Source organism: Trematomus bernacchii, unplaced genomic scaffold (assembly GCF_902827165.1).
Source record: "Trematomus bernacchii unplaced genomic scaffold, fTreBer1.1, whole genome shotgun sequence".
NCBI classification, from domain to species: domain Eukaryota; kingdom Metazoa; phylum Chordata; class Actinopteri; order Perciformes; family Nototheniidae; genus Trematomus; species Trematomus bernacchii.
In genome coordinates, this window is record NW_022987689.1 from 16357764 (window position 1) to 16365779 (window position 8016).

Sequence of the window (8016 nt, forward strand, 5' to 3'; positions counted from 1 at the left end):
GTAAATGACTGTATACCATTTTAGAGTATAATACCGTGTTTCCAACCAAAAATTACAGCAACTCTGGAGTTACTGTAGAAATAGCAGTAGTAACGTCCCAACTGTATAAAATCACAGTAACCAACAATCTACTGTAGATAATCACAGTAACCACCAATGTACTGTAGAAGATCACAGTAACCACCAATGTACTGTAGAAGATCACAGTAACCAACAATGTACTGTAGATAATCACAGTAACCAACAATGTACTGTAGAAGATCAAAGTAACCAAAAAAGAAAGAACCAACCGAAAAACCCCATTTCTAGAATAGCTAAAATATCTAAAATATCTTAAATAAACCAACATATTTTTCTTAATATACATAATCTTGATGCAGTGTAATTACTAGTTTGGCTATACTAGATATTGTATATACTTAGTAGATATATATTTTTAAGACCGTATGTCTTTGCAAACCGGAAGAACTACAAATGTGATGCTGATTCATACAAAGAATGTGTCTTGGCATTGCACCTTACAAACGCAACACTGAGGAATAAAAATAGACAAAAGTAAGATAATAATCATCAATTTTATTATTATTGTGGCGGCTCAATTCCCAGTCCAGTTTGAGTCGCCGAGAGGCTAAGCTTGGCTATAGGCTGTGACGCGTTTTCAAAGAGAAAGTCCACACCGAAGTAATATAGTCTGACAATATTTAATAAACAAAAACAAACGACAAACTATAGGGACAAAAACGGTCAACAGAAAAAAATCGGCTTGTTTGAGATGAGCTGCGGCTCGCCTCGAAAGTAGACGAGAATAGCCGATTGCAGCTGGGGGAGGTCTCAAAAAGCTCGCCTGAAGTCGGACAGCTCGGAGTCGGCTTGACTCGGTTTGCAATGGCGGAAATTGCGGTGGCTTTCTTCGTTGCAGATGAAGTGGATGCAATAGAAATCCCACAATTATTATATCACTACAAATGAATGACTCAAGTGTCTGTTCACTTTAAAACAAATCAATACAAGGGGGGTTGAATCCTACATGTAAAAGACAGAACCACTTATTACTTTACAAAACTACTTCCGTCAGTGGTCTTGACCAGTTTGCATTTATAAAGAATGCACAACTTTATTGTTATTGCACATATTACAGGTACTGAGACAACGAAATGCAGTTTAGCTTCTAACCAGGAGTGCAAAAAGCAGTAAAGTGAAAAGTAATGTACACAATAAAATATAGAATGAATTGAATGATGAATAAACAGTGAGGGGTATGAACAACAGGACACAGGAATGGTTTAAATAAACTGGATTTTTTATTTACCCAAAAGTCCACAGAAAACATCATAAATCAATCATTTCTAATAACTAGGCCTATAAAAGGTCAACAGAAAATACCTCAAAGAAACATGGCATCAATTTAACAGGTGTTAACTCAACAAACTGACCTGCTACAAAGAAAACCCAAGGAACCTATATAGTGGCTTGGCCAAACCAAGTTGAAACCAAGGGATAATTAATAGTAACAGAAAACACAAAGGACACTGAGAAAACCCAAATCCCCCCCTTTAACATGGAAGCAGGTGGTTTGTCCCAATCTGTCCCAATTGGCTCCTTGCTGTATTTATGAGTCCTCAGCGCTCGGCCACGCCCTTTGCTGAACCAGGAAGTAACCTCCCCCCATGGACATGGTAACTCAAGAGACAAAGAAAGTAACTAATACAAACAATTTTGTCAGTTAATTTATGTAACCGTAGCCAACGTTTGACAGTCCGACGTCAGGCCGCTTAGTGAAAAAGCAAATTAAGCTAACTGTACTCGGCAAGCTTATCAAAATGTCTTACACGTGTAAGGTTTGTAAATTCAGTACAGGGTCCATTCCTGCATGCATTTGGTTGTTTGTATTCAAAGTGTTTTCAAATATTGTGTATTATCTAAGAATAGTGATAATGTATTTGCCAAACAGTGCCTTTTGTTGTGTCTCGTCAAATGTGTTAGTTATGTTTATGTATTATGTCTCTCATTTCATGTTTAGTCAGGTTTTCATGTTTATTCACGTCATGTCAGGTCTGTCTATTTGTCATTCATCTCTAGTTAAGTCCCCGTGTTTCACGTCTCATTTTCCGTTTCCCGTTTTATTTTGTACTTACCTCTTGTCTCTCATTTCAGGCCCTGTTACTTCCTCCCTTTGTGTGTTTTCCCGCCATCGTCAGCGTCTGCCCCGCCCCTGATTGTTTCCACCTGTTCCCACTCAGCTCATGTTTAAATAGTCCTGTCTCCCCCTGTGTCAGTTCGTGTTTGTTCCCACGTGTGGTCGTGCCAGGCCTCAGCAAAGAGAGGATCGTTTCCAGTCTTGTTAGGTTTTGTTGTTTTGTTAGTTTAAGTTCTCTTTTTGTTTAGTTTTTTCCTCCTTGTGAGCGTTTTTTTTGTTATTCCAGAACTGATTTTCTGTTCAATGACATTAAAAAGACCATTTTTGGTACATTCAAGACTGTGTCTCTGGGTCGTGCATTTGGGTTCTCCAGTTTGTGTCGAGGTCGTGACACCTTTTCAACTAGCACGTCTCTGAAATGGCTTGGCAGAAGAAATGGCTTCATATTTTTTGTGTTTTGTTATCGCCACTGTTTTAAAAATGTAATCTCCATGTTTTTGGATATTAATATCGATTGTTTTATGGATGAAAATATTTATCATTTAGCACAAGAAACTACATGGTCTTGATACAGTTCAACAATTAAGAATACATTGTTAAAATGTATTGTTTGCTGTCTCCCTGCAGTTATTGGTGAGCTTTAAAATTGTGTCAAGAATTTCTGGTAATATGTAAATTACCAGCATGACATGAAGTATACAATAATAAATTGTTTTACAGTTACAATACTGATACTGTAACTTAAAATGATAGCATTAAAGTTTCTATTTTACAGTTGAAACTTTATTACCGTAAACAAAAATACAGTACTTTTTAAATGGCAGTGTTTTATTTTATAGTTAAAATACTATTACCTTAAACAAAAATACAATGCTTTGAAATTAGTTTTATTTTACAGCTATAACACTACTGCTGTTACAAAAAATAAAGTAATTAAATATTACTGTGTTGCATTTTACAGTTAAAACACTATTACCGTAAACATAAATACAGTACTTGGAAGTTACTGTGTTTCATTTTACAGCTACTACTACTGTAATACAAAATGAAGTAAATGCTATTGTTTCATTTTACAGTTAAAACACTATTACCGTAAACACAAATACAGTACTTGGAAGTTACTGTGTTTCATTTTACACTGTTACTGTAAATAAAAACTTGTAAATACTGTGATTACCTTTACAGTATTTAACTGGCAGCAATTGACAAGTTACTTACTGTAATTCATTTTACAGTAAGTAACTTGTCAATTGCTGCCAGTTACTTACTGTGAATTTCACGGTACGTTTCTTACAGTGTAGATGTGTCTCAGACACAGTGTCTGACAGAAGCAAAAGTGTGTTTTAAAAAACACAGATGTCAAAATTGTGTTTTTAACAAATGTATTCGCTAGTGGAAAGAGAAATGCTAGCTGTTTCTCCCTGTGTAAAGCCTTTACGCTAAGCTAAGCTAACCAGCTGCTGTCTTTTTCATATAAATGAGTCTTTTTATATAACTCTCGGCAATTAACCATTAATTAACTTCCATTAATGTCCAACGATTTATTAAAGGTTGAACTAGGTGTCCTAAACATATTATAAGGTAGTAAAACTAAAATAAATGATCAAGAAGGTAAATACCAACCCAGTCTCATTGCATTTCGTGTTATAGTCACGACATTTAATCTATTTATTCGTGTTCACCAACACGATTTCCCCCTTTTTTTCGTGTCACACAGAACGATTTTAAAAGCAATGTATTTCTATTGGTAGTGTGTTTCGTGCCTGCACCACGTCTTTTTGTCCGGTCGGGTATTGGAAGACCGGAAGCTGTGTGGTTCATAAAAACATGTTCTTACTCAATATCAAGCCACGATTATTGTTTTTATTTTAAATTGTATGTCTGACTTTTTTGGAGGAAAATAAATGGGGCTCAGAGCCTCAGGATACTGAAATATGTATTTTTTAAATCTTTTTTTCCTTCTAATTTGTTATTCTTTTCTAAATAACACACTGTTATTTACTCAACAATAACACACAATTATCCTTGTTTTTATTTATTTGTTTAATTCTATAATCTCTGGCTTTTTTGCCGTCCGTCAGGAACTGAATTTCAAAATAAAGTCATTAATAATATGTATGAAATTATTTTGTCTATTAACTAGGGCGCACTATGGGCTTAGATATGTCTCATAATAATTTGTGTGTAAATTCCCAGTAGAGACGTGCCATAGAACATGTTGCGAAACACAACAGCCAGCATGTGTAGTTCTAGGGAGGGGGAGGACTCATTCGAATCCTATTTTGGATAGTCTGCCGTGGCTTCATTCCATTTCAAAGAGCTGTTTGACGCTCGGCGTAACCTTGGTGCACTGCCATATGGAGCTAATTTCCTGCCATAACTCCACAAACAAACTAAACAGGTTTTACAAATGCCTTATGATTCACTAACAAACACAATGTGGTTTGCCAAAACACCATCTACAAACTAATGCATTTAGTTTTGCAAAGAAAAAACGTATCTATCAAACAAACACATAACATTTTTCTAATAAATCATGTTTCAGAGACAAATTCAGCTTAGGTTTTACAAGTACACAACTTTTTTTTACAAGTGCACAAATTTGTTTTACAACTACAACACTTTGTTTTACAACTACAACACATTTTTTACAAGTACAAAACTTTTTCTTCTCATGGCGGAATATTACTGCCAAAAGTCACGTGAGTGAGTCACGTGACTTTTGGCAGTAATATTCCGCCGTGAGAAGAAAAAGTGTTGTAGTTGTAAAAACAAGTTTTGTACTTGTAAAAAAAAGTGTTGTAGTTGTAAAAAAAATGTGTGTACTTGTAAAACCTATGCTGAATTTCTCTATGAAACATGATTTATTAGAATAATGGTATGTGTTTATTTGATAGATACGTTTTTTCTTTGCAAAACTAAATGCATTAGTTTGTAGATGGTGTTTTGTATTTGCAAACCACATTGTGTTTGTTAGTGAATCATGAGGCATTTGTAAAACCTGTTTAGTTTGTTTGTGGAGTTATGGCAGGAAATTAGCTCCATACTGCCACTCCAACATCCAATCACAGAGCTTGAAGACTAATCACGGGGTTTGTCAAGCAAATGGACTGTAGTCCCAAACGATAGCTGAGGATTATGGGTAGTGTAGTGTCTTTGGCCATTCTAAACTCCGAAAAAACTATTTGTTTCTCCAAATCGAAGGGGAAAAACACAAAAGCATTGTACACAATTTAAACCAATCAATGTTGTGTAATTAACAAGGATAAACTGATGTTTTTAGTTGATGAGTACTGCAGATATCACTGTAAAATCATTTGACAGTGAGGGGAATACTTCCGGTTTTACTATGAAAACTTCGAGACTGGAAATACTGTTTTCACCCCAAGCTGTTGCCTGGCAATGCAATTCTGTTGGTAGTTATGGCTGATAAGGCTTACTTATGGGCTTATTACTTATTACTGTTTTTATATTTTAAACCCCAAACCGATGGAAAAACCCCACAGCAACATAGAAAAGACGGTCATAACATGACCCGGCGCTATGGGCTTAGATATGTCTCATAATTATTTGTGTGAACATAAAAATAATTTGTCTGTAAATATGTGATTTTTAAATGTAAAACACCATCCACAAATGCATTTAAAAGATTTGCAAACTCACAAATACATTTGCAAATGTAAAACGGATCTGCAAATACGCTAAATATTTTTACAAATAAAAAAAAGATCTTTGAATATCTCTTTAACATTTACAACTTTCGATCAGGCATTTGTGAATCCATTTTGTATTTGTCGACCAAAAATGCGCTTGTGGATCTCAAATTTCTGCTTGTGGATCTCAAATCTCTGCTTGTGGATTGTCTTTTTACACACACTTGAGACAAACTTTCCGCCGGTCTCGGCTAAAATCTACTCGTGTCACTCGGTTATTTTCGGAAACCACGTGATGGCCTGCTGATGACGACATTTCCGCATGGTTTTCAAAGTAAGAGCATGATGGTTTGTTTAATGCGCTGTTTTTTTAATGAACAGCGGAACGTTAGATGCATTCTTTATCACCATCATCATGTTATTGTGATACAGTTAGTTTGTGTTAGTTTATTGGTTCAACTTTCTTCATTGTTTTTTGTGTATTCAGTCAAGCGGGTCAAAGTTACAAAGCACTTCACATTTGATTAATCGGCCTAGTTTTACCTTACCAGTGCAGTGGTAAAGTAATCTGTAGAAAAGCACCGTATTTAGGTCAGCCTTCATAGTAAGGCTACATTAAATGTTATAATATTCATCGTGTCCTTTCTACTGTATATGCATATATTCCTGTCTATTGCTTTTATTTGTATTTAATGTTATTATGTTTATACTTGTTTCCACACATTTAACAATTTGGGATGAATGAAGTATCTATCTATCTATCTATCTATCTATCTATCTATCTATCTATCTATCTATCTATCTATCTATCTATCTATCTATCTATCTAGGTAGGTAGGTAGGTAGGTAGGTAGGTAGGTAGGTAGGTAGGTAGGTAGGTAGGTAGGTAGGTAGGTACACTGTAAGATATTACCATGATTTCACAATATTTAGCTGTAATATTTTACAATAAATGACTGTTTTACCACTTTACAGTCTTTACCTGTAATGTTCACAATATAATACTGTAATTTTGAATTTCACTGTGAAATCAATACAGGCACAGTTAATTACTGTGAATGTACAGGATAAATGATTACCAGGATTTCACAACATGTTACTGTATTATTTCATAGTAAAATACTGTATTCAGACCATCCTCTGTGATAACACAACAAATTAAGTGATTTTCTTGCTTTTATCGCTCTTGCTTGGCTTTAAATACTCATTTCTTTCTTTGGTGCAGGTTTTACTTCAATTGAAAGGGGCACCGCTGCATGTGCCTTAAAATAAACGATGCAACATATACATCTATGTAAAATTGTAATTGTTGTCTTGGCTTATTGTTTTCAGGTGCTTCCTGGGCATTAATCCTGAGACGGGCTCGAAAGCCAAAAAGAGGCATGGCAATTTAAACCCCCATGTCAGCACATTCTTCAGAACAATGGTTGACTTCGAGTGGATGTCTGTGTAGACAAGAGGCTTGTTTGAGACAAGCGAGACCTGCGCAGACCTGCGCAATTGCGATCAACGTCTTGCTAGTGCGTTGCATGATGGTTAGTCATTTTGTCCGACTTGCTCAGGAGGCTCGCCTACATGAGACGTTGAAATCTCGCGGGACAAAGACGCCCGCAGACTTGAGAGCGAGGCGCGGCGAGGCGGCGCAGTTTCTCTCCACGGGCTGCGGAAGCGAAATGCTTGATGGGAAACGACTCGCTGGTATCTCGAGCTGAGCGCTCATTGGTGGGTTTTACCCCGTGCTGGGGATGAAACTCTCCATTGGCTCGGCAAAAGTGTGTTGTTTTGTGTCAGTTTTACGTCGCCACTTCCATTCACATTTTTCATCATTGTTCCACAATGTTTATCATCATTAAATTAATATCTATATATTTGTATACTATACTTGCACTGCTTACCGTTGTCATACTTTATATATCTTAGCATATTCATACAACACACTGTTCATACTAGGCTAGGCTACTGTGTATATAGTGTATTCATACCCCTCACTGTTTATTCATCATTCAATTCATTCTATATTTTATTCTGTAGATTGTGTACATTACTTTTCACTTTACTGCTTTATGCACTCCTGGTTAGAAGCTAAACTGCATTTCGTTGTCTCAGTACCTGTAATCTGTGCAATAACAATAAAGTTGAATCTAATCTTGAGCAGGAACAAATGTATTTACTTAGTACATATCTGACATTAACGATTAAACACATTTGTCCATTCTTTATCAATCA